Consider the following 6,000-nt stretch of genomic DNA (forward strand, 5'->3'; position numbering starts at 1 on the left):
TATTTACATTATTGTTGCTGTTGTTAAGATTATTCTGATTAAAGACTGTCTACAATGTAGAGGAATTTATCCTTGACTAGATTTAAAATTTGGTTCACAAAACTCTCAGTGTTAAAGTTTTGGGGGTGGAAAAAAATTGCGAGACTTCTAAGTGCGAAGCCAAAATGAGGAGACCATTTTCAGATAAGAAACATAGTTGTATACTATATTAACTGACTACTTTTTATGGGTTTTTGAGGAAGAAAAAGAAACAGTCAGCTGATTCTGCAACTTGAAAGAATTATTCTTTATAACAGAGATGCCAATAAAAATCTGCCATAAATTTATTTTTTGAAAAGATCAAAGAAAAAGAAAATGGTGTCTTTTTGAGATTGAAGAATATCCATCCCTAAAGATTTTTAAAAACAATTTTGATAAACATCACTTAAGAGTTCTCTGGCCATGTGATTTGAGCTTGGACCTTAAAGTGCCACAAGTAAACCCTAGATTTTGGTTCCAGTGCTAAATCACCATGGTTCTATGTAAATGAAACATGAAGAGGACATCGTGACTATTCTGAATTTACTTGGACTATTGTTCTCTTTACTGCCACCTTATTGAGCACCTTGTACGACATATTATGCTCTGGGATCCAGTGCATTTTGAAAACTATGCTTATTCTGTCAAGCTTGTGAAAGAAGAAAGTATAAACTCGGCAAACTTTCAATGGAGCCTGTTTTCACAAAAAACCAGAAATCATCATGCAGATTTATTAAGAAACATAGAAGACACATCATCTTTTGGAAAACACTACGCCTTGAACTGTTGAATCAGTCTACATTTTAATGTGCAAATTTTTTCCCTGACTTTTTGTTGAAAGGATCAGACCATGTGGCATTTTGTCTGAGACATAAATGCATTAGGAAGATGCAGTATAATTTATTAAAATGTATAAAGGAAACAAAGAATAGGATTAATTTTCTTCTTTTCTTTTTTTTTTTTTCTTCTGTTTTAATTCCTGGGGCACCACTAGGGCATTTAATATGGGTTAAACCAGATTCAAAGAGGTTTTCATTAGACATTTAACAGAAATGACTAAGAGCTTAATCAGCACATACCATTTAAATGCATTGAATGGAGGAATTGGACTGTACATAGCATTATAATTTATAGAGTTTTGGTTTTGATTACATAAGGGAAATACATTTTTTTATGCCTTAAAAGCATTCTTTTGTGATGTCAAAAAAAATGTATAGTATTATTGTACAGAAAATGGTGTTTCAATTTGGGAGTGAAGCCTAAAGTCACCCAAGTGGAAAAGATAACTAACAAATTCCTCAAAGTCTTGTAGTTTGTGAGTTTTTCTCTTCAATGCGTCCTTTTCTTCTGGGCCTGATAATGAACATTGCCTCTGCTTTCCACACTATGTTGCTTGTACATTCTTTTTAATGGTTTAAAAAAAAAATTGACTTGCGAATACTTCTAAAATGCAGTTTAAACAGAATTAGTGAGAGCATCACTATGCTGGGCTTGCAACATGGAAGCAGAGTGATCCTGAAAACGTGTTTTGCTTCCTTTTTTCAATCATTTAGTGATAGTATAAAAGTAATTCAGTCCCCACTTAAACAATACCTGGGGTAACTCTGTGTGTATCATCTGTTCGATCAGAGATGATTATAGGAAATTAAAGTGCTGCAGAGGCAAAAGCTCCCATTTTCAGGAACTTTATCAAAATGTTAAGGAAGGATAATATTCTAAAACACTTACTTCTTAGCTTCTGCTTGCCTTCAGCAATACTGTCTATTACAATCGCTCTTCAAATTGCACTTGCTTTCCTTTCTAAAAAAAGGCATTGTTTTTTTCTCTCTCTTCTCTTATATCTTTGCAGGAGACAATAAAGTATCTCTTCTTATCCAGAAACACTGAGAGTTTTTATCAGCAGAAAGGTAAGAAAGAGGAAATATCTCAGCAATGGAGATTTTTTTTTTTTGGTACTGTTTTATTTTTTTTTAGTAGGTCAGCAAAAAGAAAAAAGAAGCTCCATTTTCTGAGATACTATCCCTTATTTTTAGAAGGAGAGCTGGAAATCAAGATAAATCTCTTTATTCTCTGAGAAACAGTAGCCTTAAAATGCATACCTTAATCTCACACTTGTTTCCCTCTTTTTCTTCTGTCTTTCTCTTCCTGTCTCTTCTTCTTCATCTTTTTCTTCTTCTCTTTTTTTACCCTAATAATTTTAATGTAAATTTTCTTATAGTGTATTTGCTCCCTCCCAAATGAACCCACACACAGTACCAAAAAACCAGGACTAAAACCACACTTTAAGAAATGAAACATCTATTTATGCAAATACATGCACAAACAAATATACATATATACATACATATATGGATCTGTATAGCTACATATATGGTTCAAATATATACACTTAAATATGTATAAATATGTTTGTGCATGTATAATATATATATGTGTGTGCATTTATTTTCATGCACGTAGGGATATAAAGAAGCTCTCAGAAGCTGAAATTCAGGTCTCATTATGTAGGCTAGTTGTGTTAATGCTCCCGGTGTCATCCATTTGCCTTCATTTAAGGCAGTAATGAATTAAGTGACATAACTGACATTTGCTTGGTGTGGCTTCTTTTTTCTTTCATCCTCTCTCTCAGAGTTGTAGCTTTCCAGAATATTATTTTGATAGTATTGTATTTCCATCTGATGGAATAGTTACCCAAACTAAGATGGGATGGGGGAGAGCGGTGAGTAAAAAAATCAATCAGCTTGAGTTGGGCACCAAACATGGTAAAATCAGTACAGGTCCTTACATCCTACCAGAGATTGTTCCATTACTCAAATTTCTCACTAGGGGTTCTTTGTCTTTTGCAAAGGCTCCATAGTGAACTATGCTCTACTTACTCCTATCCAAGCATGGCACAATGCTGAGAAGGACAGCTGTGCACATTTTCCTCATCCCTTGCAAACATTCCTGCTCCTTCTTTGCATGAGGTTTGAGAATATCAAGGCGGGTGAGTCAGGTCAGCATATACAGGTAGTAGTTGTATATCAGAGCAAGATTATGCACCCCTGCTAAACAGTGTATAAAACCTAATTCAATATTTGAACTAATTAAGCACTGGAAAGAAATACTTTAAGTAGAAGTTTCTTTGAGCCTATTTTACACAAGCTTTGTTATCCCATTTTGTTGCTCTGTTCCCCTGAATGAGGGAGCAGCTGGGTGGGCACTTGGCAGCTGACCCAGACCAGCTCACCACAGTGACACCCGGAGATTTGTCCATCATCTACTGAAATATATCAGACTGCTCCGTGCACTTAGTATTGAGACCCTCTTCTGTATTTTGATGAATTTGCTTATGGATTCTGAACTAATGTTCCCTTCAGGGACATTTGAAGTTGTGAGATACTTCTGAAAATTACACCAGACTCACAAATTGCCTTGAGATTTTTGAACAAAAAAATATTTACGTGAAAATGTGTTGCAAAATTTGATCTTCTTGTATTAAAGGGTGTTATGCTGTTAAAACAATAGCAGATTTTTAAAGAATATAAATAATTAAAATATTTTTGTTTGGTACCTAAACCTAAGAACTTGTGTTTTCAACTCACCAAGAAACTGAAAACTGTCAAAACCATCTATCTTGTGCTTGATTATGATGCTATTCATCATTGTTTACTATAATTTGGGGGGATGATTGTTCTTTTTTCTTTCCATGGGTTTTTAATGGGTACATATCATGTGTGTGCACGTGTATTTTTGTCTTTGCTTTTTTCATAGTTCATTTTTACACTTGTCTTGATAAATTATCAAAGGAACTCTTTAGAAAGATCCTCTTTGTTTCTTCTAAGCACAGCATTAACAAGGGGCTTTGTCATTAACTTCACTTTTATGCATTAAAAGAGAGAGGGGAAGACACTACATTCTGTGATTTCAAAATGATTTTTCCCTTTTCTCCATATTTTTTTCTTGCTCATCACTTAGATTTTTTTTTCAGTCCCATGTTGCTATTTTGTCAGTGATGACAATATGGAAATCCACACATATTGGTATTCCAATGGAGATTTGCCTAGCCAAACAGAAGCAAAAAATTATGTGAATACAAATGTATTAACTGCAAAGATAAATCACAACCTGCAGGCAACTTGAATAAACTGAGGAAACAGGAAAATATGTGGGATGGGGAGTGCATCTTGAAACCAGCTGGAGTCAGAGGGTGGAATGTCACACAAAGAAATCAGGAAACATTTATAAGCATAACTTTTTAGTATCACACAACCAGAAAATGCCAAGTGATTGAAAAGCAAGCAGACCCACAACCACACTGCATTGGAAAAGTTTTATCATTTTTGGAAATCATCTGTGCTCGTTGTTAGGCTTTTTTACAACTCTACCTTGGTTTGGGGGTCTTTTTCTTTTTTCTTCTTCTTCTTCTTTTATAAAGAGGAAAAAAAAAGTTTTAAAAATATGAACTTAGGAAAAGCCAATTTCATGTGCTGTTAATTTAATTCCCAACATAAAACCTTACTTCTTCTGATGGAAAATGAAATTACCCTTTCTACATCAGTTTTATCTGTCAATTAAATTCTTTTTTTTCCCCTTTCCTCCCCTCAAAGAAAAAAGAACATGCACATTATTGGTTATATTTTCTGTGCTTGCAACAAAATGAAAATGGGAAGAGGTGGCATTAACTACAGTAAGTACACAAAACCTGCTTGATTGTCATGTAAAGATTCTGGAATGACAACCCCAGAGACTCTGAATCTCCTTTGTGAGGTTGTAGACGTCTAGGCTAATTTTCATTTTCCATTTGTCCTGGTATTGCATGGCAAAGCAGTTTTAATAATGGGAGTCTTCACAGTGTTAACTATTAACCTTTCTATTTTGTGGTATCTTAAAGAAATTGCTTTTGGAGCCATCTTTCTCTGCCTGAATCTCTATGTGAATAAAGATAGGAAAATTAAATGCATCTTTTGGGCAGAAAGAGGGGATATTCACTGTGATCCATTCTGTATGATTAATTTCAGGATGCTATTTGTCCCTTCTTTATGTTGTCATTATTTGACAGTTATGAAACAATCACCTGCTTTGGTCTGGCTTAGTAATTACTTGTATTGCCTTAAAACTGACTGGAAAATAGCATTTGAAAAAAGAAAAAAAATCAGCATTTCAAAATTGAAAAGAAAAAAATAGAGGCTAATTTTTTTCTTTGTGTTTTAAATGAAAGAAAAAAACCCAAAACAGCAAACCACGTTTCATGACCAAAACAAACCAAAAATGATCCTTTCATTTTTTTTAAGAGCATCCCTAAAAGAAGAGAAAAGCAAATACCATTCATTAGGTAAATCCTAGAAAATTGCATAGCTCAACTATAATAGTTTGTCTTGGATATGAAGTTCTGAATGTTTTAATCCTTACCTGAAGGAAAGGTACCATTGGTAAATTGAAAATAAGACACTTTTACCTTGCAGATTTTTTGCAGGTATGCCGGGGACTGGCAAGTACCAGTATTTGAGTGCTGAGGGGCATCTTCTGGTGAGTGTTCTCTTGTGGCATTGCCACAAACCAACTTTAGATCCACTTCTGCCTACCCCTACCACAGGGGTGGCAGGAGCAGCCACCCTTCAGCTGTGTCAGATGGGAGTTCAGTGGCACTAAATTCCATGAGCAGATTTAACTCTGATCTAAAGTGGTGAGGTTCAGCTAAATTTCTTTTTCTACAACGTTTTTAGAGGAGAATAGCTTGGAGGCAGTGAGCCAGAGGGCTGAGCAAATTATGTATCTTAAAACCTCAGCAACCAGATTTGCCAGAGGACAACTGCTATCTTCTCAGAACAATTTTCAAGGAGGATATTCTCCTCCACTGCCCTTTGTCTTTGCTGTCCTTGAGAAGGACAAGTGAAAGTTAAACACTTTCTGTTTACACCTGTAAGAGTTTGGGGAAGCTTAATATGAAGTCCTTTGAATCTCTCAGGAATTCAATTAGGGGTATTTCCTGGGTGAGCTTCC

General features: G+C 35.0%; 1 long non-coding RNA gene across 1 annotated transcript; it reads left to right on the top strand.

Annotated features, from left to right (window-relative positions):
• Positions 1–1,862: 1,862 nt before the first annotated feature.
• On the top strand, positions 1,863–5,500 carry LOC136288789 (uncharacterized). The gene is made up of 3 exons (XR_010720583.1): positions 1,863–1,925; positions 4,608–4,687; positions 5,463–5,500. It is a non-coding gene; the product is annotated as an uncharacterized lncRNA (long non-coding RNA).
• Positions 5,501–6,000: the final 500 nt, after the last annotated feature.

Source organism: Chamaea fasciata, unplaced genomic scaffold (genome assembly GCF_029207755.1).
Source record: "Chamaea fasciata isolate MVZ Bird 193981 ecotype frontalis unplaced genomic scaffold, bChaFas1.0.hap1 SCAF_4, whole genome shotgun sequence".
NCBI lineage: Eukaryota > Metazoa > Chordata > Aves > Passeriformes > Sylviidae > Chamaea > Chamaea fasciata.